Consider the following 19,731-nt stretch of genomic DNA (forward strand, 5'->3'; position numbering starts at 1 on the left):
TAAAGATTGCCACGCAGCTGTATCATTTGTTTTAACGTGTTTTGTGGACTTGAAATAGTTGAACACTGTGAACATATCTGCACCTTGCTAGCAATGCTAAAACTCTTCAACAATATCTGAAAACTTTTAAAGTAAGAATATCTCAATAGTTTGCCGAAGTAACTTTGATTTTGACTCGCTTTTGACTATTGGTGAGGTGAAACGAAGGTGAAAATTAAATTCGTTCGACTCTTTTTTTTTTTTTTTTTTTGGCAGGTCAAATGTACAATTTTTTGAAGCAAATTTTCCCCATTTTCACTGTTTCGATATAGAAGTCTTACATTTGAAAGGAAGCACTGAGCGACTGGACCCCTTTCGTTTTAAGCAGGTCGTCACGTTTGATCTTCTTTTACAATTTATATCATGAGAGACCAAGTGGAAAAGGAATACCAAAGTATTTACATCTTTGGTAAAGTCATCCTGTTGTATGAGACTGATCAATGTAAGAAATCCTCATCAACGAAAGAATTACTTTTATGTAGAAATTAACAGAATGAGGAGAATATAAAGCTTGTGACGAAACCAGTGTTAAAACATGTAAATGTAAAACGGATAAAAACTACACGGTCATCATGGGCTGACCTGTATGTGTTGTACATTTGCTTGTTTTTTGTTCTGATTCATTTTTCACTGTTTGTACTATAAAAATCCACAATGATTTATTTGTGTGGACACGATCGATATTCCACAAGACAGAAGTTCCATAGGATTAATCTATGTAAAACAGTATCGAATACTGGTTATTTAAATATTTGATATTTTTGTAATTATTTTGACACTTTTCCTGGAATTTATTCTTTCTAAAGCTTATCTGGGTACTTTTTAAGATATCTCGCGGTATGATAGATGTTAAGGGTAATTACTCAAAATATTCTTTATAAGATTTACAGCATTTGCAACTGTCAATGTTAAGAGCTAGAAATAGAGTACATGATATCAAAAAGTCTTATTGGAAACTGGAGGCGATCAAAACAAGCGGCAAATAGAAAAAAAATCACCTATTTGTTGATCACCAAAATTATAGCATTTTATACAATGATTTAGAAAAGTCCTAACTTTTAAATAGTTATTGTCCTTACGCCCCTTAATTCCAGAACTAATTCTAACTTCGCATCCATTCATTTGACTAATTCGGAAATAAAAGATACCTTGAGAATAGTAAAACCAACTAAAGTCCTTGGCGCAGACTTTTCGAATAAGTAAGAAAGAACATGAGTGATCAGAGAAAGGACCAAACGGAATGATGTTATATAGATTACTGACTTTTCTTCTTCTTTTTTTTTGACAAATCTTGAATGAACATTATACCATCCGAATTCCACTCTATCCATCCCGTTACTACCTCTTATCTTTTTATCTTTCAACTTCTTTCTTCTTTTTCTTCTTCTCGTTCTTGCTGCTGTTTGTATTTTGTTTTCTTTTTGCATTTAATGTATAACGTACATGTCGATATCACTAAATATGTAAAATCTTATTTGGAGAGAGAACTCCTCTAAGTTTGTAATAGTTTGTGCTTAAATATGTTCAAATAAAAAGGAAATTGTTACATTTGCGTTTCAACATTCCAAGCCGAAGCAGAAAAGAAAGCTTCATGACAGTCTCAGAGTCCAATGTCAACGCTAAGACAGAAGTCTGCCACAGAGCCCGAGACAAAAGATTGTCCCAGAGATCAACTATACGACATCAGACTTCCAGATCCCAAGCACGGGATCACCGCTACGTCAGAAGACTTCCCACTGTGGTGTGAACTTTGCTGTTAGAGTATGTTGTGATCGATGAGAGTTCAGAGAAAGCCCTCCTGTGTGAGGATACTGGTGTGTAAAGTGTCTGACCCTAGGACCCCGGCCCTAACAAAGTTCACTTAAATTAAGTTCTAGGGCATTGGAACTATTACACTGGGAACTAAAAGAAGACCTCCCAGATATCAATGTTGGAATAGAAGACTGTCCCAGAGTCACGATGCAGAGTTCCAGGTACTCCAGCCAGCACCATTCCGCTCCACCTCCACTATTCTTCGCCAAGTTGTTTTTGGGCGGCCTCTTTTCCTTTTTCCCTCTGGTGTCCATCCGAGGGCCGCAGCACAGCCATCCCGTTGATCCTTCCTCAGGACGTGTCCAATCCAGATCTCCTTCTTCTCACCTCCTGGCTTATCTTCACTGTCCCTGGCATCTCCAGAACTGTCTTTTTCGAGATGTGCTGCTCCCATCGAATCATGAATATCCTTCTCAGATACTTATTTTGAAATATATTTAGTTTTCCTTCCTCTCCCTTGGTCAATTTCGTAGTCTCATACACATAGAGCAACACCGATAGTATGAGGCTTTTAAAAAGGGAGACCTTTCTGTTGATGTCTCCAGCCTGCCAGATGTGCTAAGGCTATTCTCTTTTGAACATCCGCTGTTTCTCCTCCGTCCTTTGTCACATTGGCTCCAAGATATGTGAAGCTCTCTACCTCTTCTACTTCATTCCCTCGCACCTTTCAACTTCTCTTCATTCCCTCTGTTAGCTTTCAGCACCTTGCATTTCTTGTCGTTGAGCTTCAGCCCTACTTTGGCAGCATTTTCTTCAAGCCTTGCTGTCTACTGTTGTAGATGGTTCATGGCAGATGAAAGAAGGGCAAGATCATCAGCAAAATCAAAGTCTTCTCTCATTGTTGTGAAGTTCCATCTGATTCCAGTTCTCTTCCCATCTGTTGTTCGCCGCATTACCCAGTCGATTGCAAGGAGGAAAAGGAAACCTGACATGCAACAGCCCTGTTTCACTCCGGTCATCACTGGAAACCACTCGGTTGTTTCGCCCTCATCAATCACCGAGCACTGGAAGTCCTCAAAAAGGGTCTTGACCATCTGGACCAGTTTCATAGGGATTCCATACTGACGCATGATGATCCAAAGGCTGTCTCTGTATATGGAATCGAAGGCCTTTTCAAAGTCGACGAAGTGGATGTACAATGTAGCATTCCATTCGTTGACTTGTTCCAAGATATTCCTGAGAATGAATATCTGGTCCACAGTTCCTCTGCCTGTCCGAAAGCCGGCTTGTTCCTTCCTGAGTGATGAATCCACTCCTGTCTGTATCCTGTTGATCAGGATCCTGCTGAGCACCTTGCTGGCCAGTGGCAGCAACGTAACTCCCCTCCAATTTCCACTTTCCTGTAGGTTGCCTTTCTGTGGAAATTTGCAAATGAGTCCTTTTTCAATTGTGTAGGAACTGCTTCTTTCTGCCAAATGAAGTCAAAAATCCATCTTAGCTCAATACTTGTCAGCTCAAGGTGTGCCTTGAGCATCTCAGCAGTAATTTGGTCTGCGCCAGGGGCCTTTCCATTAGTGAGGTTTTTCTGTGCATCTCTTATTTCTTGCAAGGATGGAGTTTCCGTTGAGATATCAAGTTTTCCTTCATATTCTTCTTGTGGTGGTTCTTCTGGTGAATCTCTGTTAAGCCCTTCCTGGAAATGCTCCTTCCATTTTTCCTTCCTAGCTTCTTTGTTCTTAAGCAGCTCTCCACCATTGCTCTTCACCGCAGCTGCTTGCCTGGTGCTATGTCCTGTCAGCAGTTTCACTATGCTGTAGAGTTCTTTCTGTCGCCCGTTCTCTGTTGCTGGCTGAGCTCTCTGTGCTTTCTCCGTCAGCCATCTCCTCTTGTCTTCCCTCACACTTCTCTTCACCTCTCTGTCGTTCTCCCTGTAGTCCTCTTTCATCCTGTTCTTGACCCTCTCTGAGCGTGTACTGTCAGTCCTGGTCTTAATGTCTTTCCTCTCATCTATCAGTTTCCAGGTGTTGTCGCTTATCCATGGCTTGCTCTTCCCTTTCCTGAACCCAAGCACTTCCTCTGCCGCTTTGGTATAGGCACTCCTTTGTTGTTCCCATATCTCCTCTATATCCTCAATCTCAGTCCTGTTCTCCCCAAGCTTACTCCTCACTGACTCACAGAATTTTCGCTTGGTTTCTTCGTCCTTCAGTCGGTCATCATCGATCTTTGGCTTAACTTTTTTCTTGTTTCTTTGTGACTGAAGGCGTAGTTTGATGCTGGTCCTCACCAGGTAGTGAACACTGTTGGTATCTGCACTCCATTCTACCCTGGTGTCCAGTATCGATGATCTCCACTGCCCGCTGATCAAGAGATGGTCGATTTAGTTCTTTACTCGGCCATCTGCTGACACCCATGTTGCCTTATGGATGTCTTTGTGGGGGAATAATGTTCCTGTTATCACCAGCCCATTCAGTTTACAGAACTCGCATAGTCACTCTCCATTGTCATTCTGTGTTCCAAGACCATGCACATCCATTGTCCTCTCATATCCGTCGTTACCACTCCCAACCTTGGCGTTCAGATCCCCCATGATGATGATTGTTACTTCCATCAACTGTTTCCTGGAGCTCCTGATAGAACTGCTCCTTCTCATGATCTTCTTTCTCGTTTTGGGGGCATAGACTTGTATGATGCTTATTCTTTTACACCTCAAATAGAATCTGGCTGTTATGATTCTCTTGTTGATAGGAGTCCATTCCATGAGCGATGTTACTGCTTTCTGGCTAATCAGCATGGCAATACCTCCCTCGTGCAGTTCTTCACCTCCACTGTAAATCAGTGTCTGTCATGTTGTCGTTATTTTGGGGCTTGCAAGAGATCTCGTCGGACGCTGAACTTCCGGTAAGCTTTCACCCATCATCGTCATAGTGCTGATGCCGGCGATCCCCGCTCCTCCCAGGTTTTCTTGTTGATTGATGTCCATAGTTTCTGAAACCAGCTGTTTTTTCCGGGAGGAGGTAGTTAGCCTCCTGCCTAGCCTCCAGACTCGGAAGGCCAGGGTTTTTCTGTTGGGGTTTTCCTTCCCTTAGACTGCGTTGGTCCACATGCACAAATGCAAACCTTCCATCCACCACCCAGGAGACGCGCCTCTATACCGTCCGAGCACGAAGAGACTGTCACAGAGCCCGAGGTCAACACAACGACAGAAGACTGTCACAGAGCCCGAGATCAATACAACGACAGAAGACTGTCACAGAGCCCGAGATCAATACAACGACTGAAGACTGTCACAGAGCCCGTGGTCAATACAACGCCAGAAGACTGTCACAGCGCCCGAGATCAACACAACGACAGAAGACTGTCACAGAGCCCGAGATCAATACAACGACTGAAGACTGTCACAGAGCCCGTGGTCAATACAGCGACAGAAGACTGTCACAGAGCCCGCGGTTAACACAACGAAAGAAGACTGTCACAGAGCCCGAGATCAATACAACGACAGAAGACTGTCACAGAGCCCGTGGTCAATACAACGACAGAAGACTGTCACGGAGCCCGAGATCAATACAACGACAGAAGACTGTCACGGAGCCCGAGATCAACACAACGACAGAAGACTGTCACAGAGCCCGTGGTCAATACAACGACAGTAGACTGTCACGAGCCCGAGATCAAATACAATGACAGAAGACTGTCACACAGTCCGAGATCAACACAACGACAGAAGACTGTCACAGCGTCCGATATCAACACAACGACAGAAGACTGTCACAGAGCCCGTGGTCAACACAACGACAGAAGACTGTCACAGAGCCCGTGGTCAACACAACGACAGAAGACTGTCACAGAGCCCGTGGTCAACACAACGACGGAAAACTGTCACAGAGCCCGAGATCAACACAACGACTGAAGACTGTCAGAGAGTCTGAGGTCATCACAACGACAGAAGACTGTCACAGAGTCCGAGATCAACGCACCGACAGAAGACTGTCACAGAGCCCGAGATCAATACAACGACAGAAGACTGTCACAGAGCCCGTGGTCAATACAGCGATGTATTTATTTTTTATCCAGAATACATCGCGGTACCCTGTTTGCAGCAGACCGAAATTTTGTTTGTAGACTTTGTTCAGGTGTGTATCCCGGATTTACATGTAACGTTATCCCCCGCGCTGTTATTTGCTCTTTGGAATGAGGTTAATTCATGACTGAAAAGTTAAGTTGCTTACTTACAAGCAGTAACATTTAAGAAAAGAGAATGGGACTTCGTGTGATGTTTACCGCCGCCATTGCAGTAATAGCATGTAGTCAGGTCTAACCTAACCTAAACAATCGAGGACATCCTGAACACTTGTATGATTCACAAAGCGTCACTTTTCAGTTTTAAGTATAAACACACGAGAAAACCGCTCTAGGTGTTCCAACTTCTTATTAATGAACTATTAAACGAATTCCGTAGTAGTATCCACGCTGCTTCAAGTCGACTTCATTTCATTAGATAATTAACAAAAGGAAAGACGATCGATCATTAAAGCAAGTCCGTTGTTAACTGGCATGTTAGTAGCAAATTACAATTTTCAAAAATGCTTTGAATTATTGTTCAAATACTTGATGCAGTAAAATTTAATAATGACTAAAAATTCCAGCGTTCCCTGAAACATCTTTAAACGAATTATGATCCCGAAGCAAAATCCAACGGTATGCTTTAAGGAAGGTTAATAAGGATAAATGGTCTCATGGAAAAGTAATGTTATCGTATGTATGTTCAGTGGCAGAAAATCCTAACAATATATTTGAACATTGAACTGTAAAGACAATCATTGTCGTAGTAAATGACAGTTTTGCAGACAGACAAACATATTGTGCGCGAGTGTAGACAGTAGTAAAGTCATGCAGCTGTAAAGGTAGGTACGTCGGAGCAGAAAAATACATCCCATAATTCTTACGATATATAGTAGTTTACATGTAATTCCATGAACCAATGTTCAAGGATGGATCGTTTGGGACGAAAATCTAAGCAAAGGACCAACAAAGGACGCTTGAGGGACCAAAATATAACAGAGGAATGCTTACAGCACCAGTATCGATATCAAAACAAGGGATGCTAAGGAGACTACAGTCCAATTGAAAAATGCTGGCGGGACCAAAGTCAAAACAAAGGATGCTAAGGGGACTTAAGTCCATCTGAGGAATGTTCACGGGACCAATGTCCAACTGAGAAATGTTCACGTTACCAAAGTCCATCTGAGGAATTCTCACAGGACTAAAGTCCAGTTGAGAAATGCTGGCGGGACCGAATTCAAAACAAGGGATGCTAAGGGGACTAAAGTCCAACTGAGGAATGCTCACGTTACCAAAGTCCAACTAAGGAATGCTCACAAGACCAAAGTCCATCTGAGGAATGCTAACGGGACTTCAGTCCAGCTGAGGAATGTTCACGGGACCAAAGTCCATTTGAGGAATGTTCACGGGACCAAAGTCCATCTGAAGAATGCTCACGAGACCAAAGTCCATCTGAGGAATGCTCACGGGACGAATGGCAAACAGTGGACGCCCAAGGCACTAGATATATAAACAAGAGACGTTCGCAAGCCATAGAAGTGTAATATTTATGACCTTGTCTGAAATCTCGTTCGATGGCAAACTTATCGGTTTGGACTAACTGAAGTAGGATAAAGGGTGTTCAACCCTTATTATCCCTATCAGGGGATATGTATGCAATCAGGGTGCAGATTGATAAATAACGACAATAAAATAATATGTAAGCACAAACTTCGGTGAAAGTTCAATAAATGTCGATTTAGAGAAGTTACAAGTGTGTTTTTTTAAAGACAGTTAAGTTATTTCGTAATGTAAGACGCAACGAGAAAACAAACCGTGCCGCTTTCACCAGAAACTGTTTTTGAGTGACAGCATCATGTTGAAATTGGGCGTTCGTTGTCGCATCTAAAAAGGTGTGAAAACAAGTGCTCTTTCTTCACATCCCACCAACATATTAAGTCTAGGCTCTGATTTAATGAAAGATAACGTGAAAGGATTTGGCATTACGATAGAGGGTATGAATAATTGATGGATACTGGAAATATGCACATTACCCTCCATTTTCGTGATTTTCCATTTTTTCGCCAGCAAACCCATTAGTAGTGTTTTGCTTTGAGTTGCAACGATGTTGAAACCATTGCAGAGTATATATGTTTTATGTAAATATTACACGTTATGGGTATTCAGACGGTACCTAAGGCTTGCCTGATATACCAGATATGCCAAACTCAACAATCAAAATATGTGAACATCTTAGTACAATACATCTATTACCTACATGGTATGTAATGTGACACGACAACACACTATTTCTACAGCACATGTACGGCATGCACCTCTACTCACGAACACTTGGCCAATATTTACACAGAGTTGTCGTTCTTGTTGCACTGTTAGGACTTGGCCGTTATCAGTTTACCCATGCAGGATGAGATATTCGTATGTCTAAAGAAAAGCTTTTAAAGTGCACATCAGAAAAGTTAAACACATCTGATCAACATATATAAGATGAAATATCTGCATATGCTATTAATGTTTTGAGCTGTTGACATTTGTGTGTGTGTGGGGGGGGAGGGAGGTTTGACCTTAGACTATAAGGAAATGCATGACACAGTATGGTAAAGGGATTCGTTGTAAGTAGCATACACTATTTCACGAGGAACCTGGTCAAATGAGAGATGTTAAAAAAGCATAGGTAGGAGATGAATGTGGCAGTAACGTAAAGCTGAGAAGGGGATGGGTTTGGTAGTAATGATGTACAGCTGGGTAGGGGATGGGTGTGACAGTAATGTACAGCTGGGTAGGGGATGGGTGTGACAGTAATGTACAGCTGGGTAGGGGATGGGTGTGACAGTAATGTACAGCTGGGTAGAGGAGGGGTGTGGTAGTAATGTACAGCTGGGTAGGGGATGGGTGTGACAGTAATGTACACCTGGGTAGGGGATGTGTGTGACAGTAATGTACAGCTGGGTAGGGGATGGGTGTGACAGTAATGTACAGCTGGGTAGGGGATGGGTGTGGTTGTAATGTACAGCTGGGTAGGGGATGAGTGTGGTAGTTATGTACAGCAGGATAGGGGATGGGTGTGGTATTAATGTAAAGCTGTGTAGGGGATGGGTGTGACTGTAATGTACACCTGGGTAGGTTAATGGGTGTGAAAGTAATGTATAGCTGGGTAGGGGATGGATGTGCTTGTAATGTACAGCAGGGAAGGGGATGGGTTTGGTAGTATTGTACAGCTGGGTAGGGGATGGGTGTGACAGTAATGTACAGCTAGGTAGGGGATGGGTGTGGTTGTAATGTACAGCTGGGTAGGGGATGAGTATGGTAGTAATGTACAGCTGGGTAGGGGATGGGTGTGACAGTTATGTACAACTGGGTAGGGGATGGGTGTGACAGTAATGTACAGCTGGGTAGGGGATGGGTGTGACAGTAATGTATAGCTGGGTAGGGGATTATTGTGGTAGTAATGTACAGCTGGGTAGGGGATGGGTGTGACAGTTATGTACAGCTGTGTAGGGGATGGGTGTGACAGTAATGTACACCTGGGTAGGGGATGGGTGTGACAGTAATGTATAGCTGGGTAGGGGATTATTGTGGTAGTAATGTACAGCTGGGTAGGGGATGGGTGTGCCAGCAATGTACAGCTGGGTAGGGGATGGGTGTGACACTAATGTACAGATGGGTAGGGGATTGGTGTGGTAGTAATGTATAGCTGGGTAGGGGATGGGTGTGGTAGTAATGTACAGCTGGGTAGGGGATTGGTGTGACAGTAATGTACAGCTGGGTAGGGGGTGGGTGAAACAGTTATGTACAGCTGGGTAGGGGATGGGTGTGACAGTAATGTACACCTGGGTAGGGGATGGGTGTGACAGTAATGTTTAGCTGGGTAGGGGATTATTGTGGTTGTAATGTACAGCTGGGTAGGGGATGGGTGTGCCAGTAATGTACAGCTGGGTAGAGGATGGATGTGACAGTAATGTACAGATGGGTAGGAGATGGGTGTGGTAATAATGTATAGCTGGGTAGGGGATGGGTGTGGTAGTAATGTACAGATGGGTAGGGGATGGGTGTGACATATATGTACAGATGGGTTAGGAAATGGTAACTGTAAAACAACAGATACATATACAGTCTGTCTGCCTGCTTGCCTGCCTGCCTGCCTGCCTGCCTACCTGTCTGTCTGTCTGTCTGTCTCCCTGCCTGCCTGCCTGCCTGCCTGCCTGCCTGCCTGTCTGACTGCCTGTCTGTCTGTCTGTCTGTCTGTCTGTCTGTCTGCCTGCCTACCTGCCTGCCTTCCTACCTTTCTGTCTGTCTTTACAGGGAATGAGACGATCTTGAACAGGAAGGATCTCGATGTTAATAGTCATGGTTGGTTGAGTAGTTTTAATATTGTTGGAGTATTGTTGAATTATGACTGATTAAATGTATTAGGTCAATGAAACTTCTATATGAATGATCGTCACATTCACAGCGTGATCAGCAAATAATGAGTTATAGTAAATGGTTATGATTGATCGTTTGTTCTAATGCCTTTTTACCCGGCTTCATCATAATTCCAACACAAAAAAAAAACAAACAACAACTTTAGCTAATTAAATTTGATTTGTATCAATACCGTTTGATCAAACATAAATGTATTATAATAACAATGTCCATTATTTTTGTTGAAATGGTATAGGGGGAAACATCCACTGTTTTTCACAATCTATTGACAATGCCACCAAAAGCAATACGAACTAATTCATTTATTACGCATAATTTAAAACCTATATATTGTAATATCATATTCCAGGCTGCATTTATCGTAGGTAGTCATACAACAGAGGTTTGGGGAGCCTGTGTGATTTCCAATCGGCCGATAAGTATTCATCATTTACATTTTGACCTACTTTTCACTTATCATAAAAAGGAACCTGTCTCTGAAGGATAAGGAACTGGACATGTTGCTTTAGTTTATGTAGTGACTGGTTATGTTTTGTGGTTCTTATTTACCTCTATTTAGATAAATAGATAGGTGTATATTTTGGAATACCTTATGTTATAAGCTATATATGTAACTTATCAAGGACAAATTCATATAGCATTTGTAAGCGATTGTTATCTAAACCAAGCCAACAATATGACATCTTATCAGTGAGATGTAAAGGTCGATTTTTATATTGAACCACGTGATTAGCAAAAAATATTTTTAACCCCGTTGTACTAGCAATGTTATACTCACCAAAATCTTACCGGCCTGTCAATGTCACAATAAAATCCTCAATTGAAGCATTTGAATATTTTGCCTTCGTTTCCTCTATTGGACACGCATCGACTTCTCCCACTGTCTTGATATTGGGATTTTATGCCTCTCTGTTCAGGTGTCATTTTGAGATGAACTGAACCATAATTTGTTTCCATTGTAAGTGAAATTAAATTTGACGTTTTTTCTGTTTAAGATGAACTGAACATTGACCTGTTTCTGGTGCATGTGAAATGAAATTCGACGCCTCTCTGCTTGAGATGAACTGAAACTTTTGCGTTCATGTTTCAGGTGACCTTCCTGTTGCTATGACTATCAGTGCAGTGTGTATGCGAACTAGATGGTGTCATCTTTCGCTCGCGGCTGTCGAAAATTACGTAGCTCACCCTTTTGGCCCACATTTTGTTTTCTGACAAGGACCATCAAATTGTGTCCGTCGAGGACAATGGTGTTCTTGTCTCGACCAAACCACTATATCAAGGAAAATTCACTGCCAGAATGGTGTAGGAATGCAAAAATCCTCCTGGACGCGTAGTTTTTGAAATCTTGTTTTGAAATCAATCAACATTAAAAGCTATGAAATCTATCGATTACCGGGTGTTTGGTTGAGGGCACCTCCCAATTAAATGTGCCAATTTTAATTTGTTTCAGTCAAGAGTTTCAGTATTGTTGTATCACTGCCGAGTCCTAGATGAATGAGACACCTGTAGGACACACTTTTATTCTTCATTTGGATACAATATACATAATTCTTAACGTGTACTGGAATGTGCTATTCACTTGCGTGTCTTAGGCACAATTATTGGTAACACTTTTCCAACTGAAGATTTCATTTTGACTGTAAAAATTGTGTAAATCGTGTAATATCGTGTTCGCGTTTCATATATTTCGCTTTTGAACTACGTTTATAAGATTTTGTGAGGGTGACGATATTGTTTTGTTTCTATAGCATGCCTTTTTATTTTCTCTAGGAAGTCAAGTCTACAAAGTCATGACATAGACTTTTTTATAATGACTATACACAATTATGTATATGTATATATGATGATAATACTATTTCTATGTTAATGGCCTAAAAACAGCTGATCTGAGTACAATATGTAGATGATCTCATGCGGGGACAATGAACAAGGTTTACTTGCCGAAATATAATCTATTAAAATTCAATTTCAAAAGCCAGAGAATCCACTCAAAGCCATCTTGTTTACACTATCGGTCAGTATCGTATGAGCGCTTAAAAGAGTCAGCATTGCAAAGCTTCTCAACGATCATGTTCGTAAGATGAACTCTCTAATCTAATATGTCGATTGTTTAATACTTATTTCTGAATTGCCATATCACTTAACTTAATTCTTAAAAAATACTTATTAATGTTTTACCACCAAAGACACAACTTTTGGAAATATACTTTTCAGTTCTGATATCACGTTCAAACGTCGACGGTGGCGCCGAGAGGATCGCGTCGATGTAGAATAATGAATCGGCAAGAACTGTTTGATGATCAGACCAGGGACGTATATAACTGTTATATACGTCCCTGATCAGAGGTATTTTCAGATCAAAGATATCAACCCTGTGTTATATAACCCTTACGAATGATTTCCATGGGACATGCATCAATGACAAGGTTAGGTAATCGCAAAATGAAGGCATAATTCATACAGAAGTGGCAAACTGTTAAATATCGTTTACTTGTAAAACTGATGAATACATAAATCATGTACCATAAATAGTTTCCTAGCAACTAGTTTGATATATGTTTATTTCAATGAAAGGTTTCACACCGAATATTGTATCATGTTTAACAGGACCCCAGTAATATACAGTTATGTAAAATACTTATTACCGGTTAGTGTGTAATGATGGTAGCATTAACGAGAATATGAGCCTTTCATAAATGTTTTTGATGAGTAGCACTGCTTCCTTGTCCCATGTTTTACGGGAAAATCATAGTTTGTGATTCATCAGTAAGTAAATGATGTTGTATTTGTTCTCTGTATTAGAAACTACCTGTACATGTACATGATAAGTTATACACGAAACTAATAGGATAGGTTTTACATGTTATTCTATTTCACGTTGTATATGTCTGATGGGTTCCCAGAATAATCTCCCACATGTCCAGGTATGTATGAACTATTTGGGTATGTGTTTCATATCCAGGTTTTATGATATATTTAGGTGTTATATACAGGTGTGTATGTCATATCTAGGAATACTTGACGTATCCAGGTATGTATGATATCCAGCTATATATGTCATATCTAGGAATATTTGACGTATCCAGGTTTGTATGATATCCAGCTATATATTTCATATCCAAGTATGAATGATGGATGTATATGGAAATCGAAAATTTGTAATAGAAGTTTCTTGATTTGACGTTTATATCTAATTTAGATATTAAGATATTTTATTTCAATCTTGGTTGAACACTTTTTTTCTCAACCATATCATGACGCAGACGGCGAGTCGATTATGATTCTTGTTGGTTATAAGTTGCTGATGTATATACACTTTTCATTTAACGCACTATACAAATATTAACTAAAGAAATCGATTTTAATATGTTTTATATAAATCATATATGATATCACTAATTTGATAATATTATATTATTATGATATTGAATGTTCTGACACAGCTGGTCTAAACACATTGCCAACTATGACAGTGTCCATTACCGACTTCAATCATTTATGACATTAGATTGGGGACATTCAGATAAATGACCTCTGTTCCTTTGGCAGATATGTCTGTTCCTTTCCGAGGAGGTACCGCTACAGAAGGCTTAATTGAGGTAATATACGGAGGAACTTGGGGGACACTAATGGATGCCCCGTGGGACGACAAGGATGCCAAGGTCGTTTGCCTGATGTTGGGACTGGCAGAGTAGGTGTTGCATTTATTTGATTGTTTTGGCCACTTTTGCTCCCAAGGATGATGTAAACCCACGCGGCTGGTGTCAGGATAAGCTAACGACCGTCTGTATGTGTGTAAATGTCGTTAGACATATCTGGTAACATTTTGCAACATAAAAATTGCCGTTTATCTTCTACATATGTCTTTCTTTAATTGTGATAAAGTCGTCTTTTATCGTTTGTCGCTACTTTTTTATCACTTGATTCCTTCATAATTGAAAATAGAACTATTTCCTCGCAATCGATATTAGAATGGTATTGAAGGAAAAATAGTTCTACATTTTATATTAGAATAGAATTTCATATAACACAATCAGTACAAGTGTGACGTATCGATGCCTACGCGGTCACCTTCATCAGACAAATGACCAGTGTGGAGCTTACTAACACTGAAATGATACGGAATCGACCAAAATTTTCGGCAGTACTATCATCCTATGTACACTAAGGTCGGAAATAGTGTGACCAGATGGTAAAAATGTACTGTACTCAATTCCGCTACGCTTTGTTTAACATTTTATCAAAAGATGTGCGAGAGTCTGAAAAGGTGTTTTCCCTGTCCCTATTTTGGAACATTCCCAGTCAACGATTTATAATTTTGCTGTGTGGAATGATCTGTAAGCGCAGATTTATTGATCTAGAACTGTGAATGATCTCGTGATTTTTGCCTTCTTGGGATTCCGTGTCTTTCTTATATTCATTTAGTCGAACCCCGAATCTCCTGCCTGTTTCTCCGATATATGATGCGTCACAGTTCTTGCATCCGATTTTGTATACACATTCTTGGATGTTTTCTTTGTCTTACCCTTAGGGTGGACTAGGAGATTTCTGAATGTCTTGTGAAGTTTCATGACCGCTGCAATGCCATGACCACGGTATATCCCCTAAATGGTCTCTGACAGGCCTTTGATGTAAGAGATGACAACTTGTCCTTTCGTTTTCTTCTTTTCCTTGGTGGTTCGTCTCTTAGTCTTTTTGTTTGCATCAAATTCATTGTTAACTTTCTGGATTGCCCAATCAGGGCATCCACATGTTTTCATGGTGCTATGGATGTGATTTTGTTCTTGCTTACTGTTTTGTTCTTCTGTGATAATCGTTTCACATCTGTTAAGCAAGGGTTCATACAACACCCAACCTCTGGTGTGAGGGTGGTACGGATCGGATTGAGGTATTGGTCAGTCTGCGTCTTTTTTCCTATAGACCAATACTTTGATAGTACCGTCACCTTTCTTTACTAGGAGAGTGTCAAAGAATGTCATAGCGCCATTAAATTCTTTCTCACAGGTGCATTGGATGTTATTGGTGATATCCACGGTATTTATATGCTCAGTCAAATCTTTCTGTGACCCCTTTTCCAGTATGTCATCAACATACCGCTACAAAAGACAGGGTTTGCATTCTACGGGGCCGTGGCTATACACTCATTCCTCAAGTGTTTCGTGAACAAGTCCGCCACAATCGGAGACACCTGCAACTATAACGACACGAAAAACGCGTGAAACGTTTACAAGACTAGGAGAAAAGACGATATCGTGAAATAACGGTACATTGTAAACTGAAAACACTAGAGGAAATGAAGTTACTTTTTATTCTTATAACGTGCTAAGCATACTATCTTCAGAGAGGAATACGGTAAGACAAAAACTCAAATAAATTATAAATCATTCACCATTTGATTCATTTGCGGGGGTGGACACTATCTAATGACCAACAGTTGATAGAGTGAGGATTCGTGTTATAGACGTATACATGAAACTTTCATTGGCTTTCCTTCATGTAAGATTGATGGGACTGTTTTTTTTTTTTTTTTGCCGATATGAAGAGCAATGATAAAAATTATTAACGATGATTTATTTCATATGAAAGGAACTGGGTGTCATTATGTCATATTACAATTGTTTCTCTATAATGCGTTTTTTTGGTGATAGATGAGGATGATTCTGTTTGGTGCTGAAATATGTAAGCCAAAGCAAAAGTAGATCTAATATACAGATACTGAAAGAAGAGGTTCCATAAAGCGATGACTAACATATTAGTTTTAGACATTTGTCTTATAGATTTTTTAAAGATAATAAATTATTATGGGAAAACATGTTTGAGATTAGTGGTATTATGTTGGCCTGTAGTGTACGTGACGTCATTGATAGGATAGTAAACGTCTTGCTAGTTCATGGAAACTTGACAGACATATCTCTAGACACATGTTAATCCAAGAATCAATTGGGTTCCGGTATTCTTATGCTTATTCCTATGATTTCAAGCTCTTCTCGACTGATAGGATTTCCGAAAATGTGAGTGCAAGCCCCTACAACAATAATGAGTGCAGGCCCGTGGAAAAGATAATTTCAAAATGAACAAATCTGTATACTGGGCAAATTTAATTTGATTTTCTTATTTGGCATTATATTTAGTTTTAGCGAATGAATCCATACAAGCTCAAAAATACATTACTAAATCCCATCCCCAATTAGTTCCAAGAGTGAAAATCATCACTTTTTCACGCGTTTCCTCAGGAGGCCATTCCGCATATCGACCATGGACATGGTGATTGCTTGGTGCACAACATGAATATTTCCTGTAGAGGTGAGGAGGCGGACTTGTATCACTGCCTCCATCACGTGCACGGACACACTCATGGATCTACTATTGCAGGTGTCGGTGTACGATGACATTGGTCGGAGGGTAAGAATTCTTCAAACACGAATACCTATTTAAATCAAATATAGTTTTGTTTGTATTTGTCTTTTACATACAGATTACATATACTGTAAACATATATTTATTAGCGGCAATCTCATTTGATTACTGGCATTGAGAGCTTTGCGATAAAATATTTGTGCACATTTTGTAATGTGATCTTTGTAAATTATTTATTAGAAGTTATTGCGGATGCTCAAATATATCATTGAACTAAATTGTCAAAGAGAGGTAATGCGCTAAAATCTGATCGCGCCAAATGAAGTACCTGTACGTTTACAAGAACAGCATCTTTCAAATTTTACAACAATTCCAAAACAATGTGTACTATGATGTGGCCAAGATACTTTATATATCCGGGTTGTTTTGGTAGCATGTGGCTGGACGCCTTCTCTTTTATCTTTGAGATTGCTACTTGTTATATAACTAGAAATGAACTGTAAAGGTTGTCGAGGAGTTCTTATTTTCGCTGCATTCGACGATGGAATAAAATAGTGAAAAAGAGACACCAAAAACATGAAACTATAGTCCGCTTCATAACTTTAGATACTGTGAACATAAAAATAAATGACATTCGTTAAAAATTACTTCCTTATTTGCTACAAGCATTTGATAAACCGCGAAAAATTCAACCATCGAATAGTCACCAAAAGGTTTGTGCAACCAACAACAAATGCGAAATTGACTACCTTTACCGTCCCGACAACCGAAGGAACACCACCAACAGACGCTACACATCTACTGTGTCCTTGAAAGACATGAACATAATTACAACTGCAAATGTTGCTACCGCTACACCAGCCGAAGACACATCTACTACTTATATGTATCAAATCCACCCAATGGAATAAAAGCAGCGTTCTTTGTTTATGAAACCCGATGAAGAATATATTCTAATACGTTCAGAAAAAAAAACGTATTATCTGAGCTCTTTCGTTCATTGTTGCAGAATTTTATTCTCATCATAATTCATATTTTTTTTTACTTTTTTGAAGGAAATTCGGTTTTACTGTCAATATTGGTAAAAGGAAAGTGTAGCAATGTGGTAGTTGTCCTACCCTTCAATTAAATATTTAGGTTCATATTTTATCCATTAATAACGATGAATATGAGGACAACTGCCTTCTCTTTTAAAATCGGATATACTATGTTATCGAGAAACCTTTTGAAGGACTTGCTGTCTTTCTGTAAATAACTGAGTTTCAATTTCGTCAATTTCAGGGAATCTGTGTAAGCGACAATTTTGTGGATGACTGACGTGTTTCTTCTGAATTCACAAAAAAAAGACCTGAAAAGGGATATTGCTTTATGAAGGAAACCTTTTATGAAACCATGTTATTATGAACGGTTTGTTACATCATAGACCTAGATGTGTCATGAATTATATTAGTTTAACAGCATGATTAGATCATGCTATGATGGTCATGCGTACCTATGCTCACGATATTATCACTCGGTAGTTTTTGTCCTTCTATCGTGCCAAACTTTTTCTTTGAAACGCTACGCAAGCTCACATGTGTATTTGGTTTTCAGATTGTCAAATTTCTCATGATATCGATTTCAAATTTGTCGTGTGATATTAATGATATAGTTTCCCATTTCTTCCAGCGTGGGGACAGAGTGTAAAACTGTGCAGCATACGGAGTTGACGTGATATGTAAGCAGTTTGTGGAAACGGCTGAAACATCATGTCGAGAAACATGCTCACTGTGTTGATAACTATATCGATTTTCGTTGTTTATCTAAACTAACGATGCAAATTCTGTCTTTTCTACTGATAATATAAAATAAATATTGATTTTGAGGTGACAAATATCTCTCTCAGTCCTTGGATGATTTTGATAATTTGTTAGAAACTTTATAAAAGATGATATTAGAAGTTTATCAAGCGTTCCATTGTTTCCAGAATGTGGTAAAAGTCAACTGATGCTTAATGAAATAACGTCATTGCAGATGATAAAGACAGATGGTTTAGGCTGGACGGCACCTTCAAATACGTTTGGTAGCCTGACGTCACCTTTCATGTTTGAAGTATCTGGTATAACTGTAACCCATCTTACTTTTGGAACGCGATTTACTAGTCAAAAGTTTCATACAAAGGCACGGTTGCTAAACGATTATTGTGAAGTGCGGTTTACTAGTTTTGCGAAAGTGAAACGCCATGATAATCGCGAATGTAAGTAACCGCTAAAGGAAGTCAGTCTACAGTGATTTTTCTACGGTATTTTTCATTTGATTGACAAAGAAATGACTATTCTTACGTCTCCTCGGCGAAACACTTAAGTCAAAATTAGCATGATTCAATGTTTATTTGTCTGGTATTAGTATACAATTTAAAAAATGACGAGAAATTCGATTTATTTCTACTTAAATAATCTTAACTTAAAATGATCTCATTTTTCCATCACCCAGGATGACAAGCATGTCTTGTTTATCTTGTGTGGTTCAAGTCTTCGTATACCTCGATGACAGAACGGAAAACTTTCATGTATTTCAAAACATATGTATGAGTGTCTGTGTTGTCTTTTCATGAGAGCAGACTATCAATCAATGCAATGCTATGTAAACACATATATCAGTATGCATTTATTCGAATGACCGGCACTACACGGAATAGAAACAATATAGTGATCGATACCAGCTTATACGCGGGGACAAACCTGCTGATTGTTTATTCAGCAATTCCTGGTTTAGAGCATTGCTACTATTGTAAAACAGCTAAAATCTGTCCTTTAAGTGTACACATTCCGAAAAAGTTATTGAAAAGAAAGAAAGAACGAAAACCAACAACAACTGGGAAGGTATCAAAACAACTAGACGGCTATGAAGACACTGTGCCATATAACGTAATGTATCCGAAATCGGAAAAAAGCTAAAAGGAAAACACTTTTACATTCCAAATGTCATCTGCCAAGGGGCCGCAATATCTCACAGGTAAAGCGATGGCATACGTTGCTTTAGGTGAAGACTTATATTTGGGTTCGACGCTTGCTTCTCTTGGCGGTTTGTCTGTGATGACATGTTGTGTCCTTGGTCAAG

This window comes from Ylistrum balloti, unplaced genomic scaffold, assembly GCF_031769215.1.
Source record: "Ylistrum balloti isolate Yb309-2 unplaced genomic scaffold, AGI_CSIRO_Ybal_v1 Utg369724, whole genome shotgun sequence".
NCBI classification, from domain to species: Eukaryota; Metazoa; Mollusca; class Bivalvia; order Pectinida; family Pectinidae; genus Ylistrum; species Ylistrum balloti.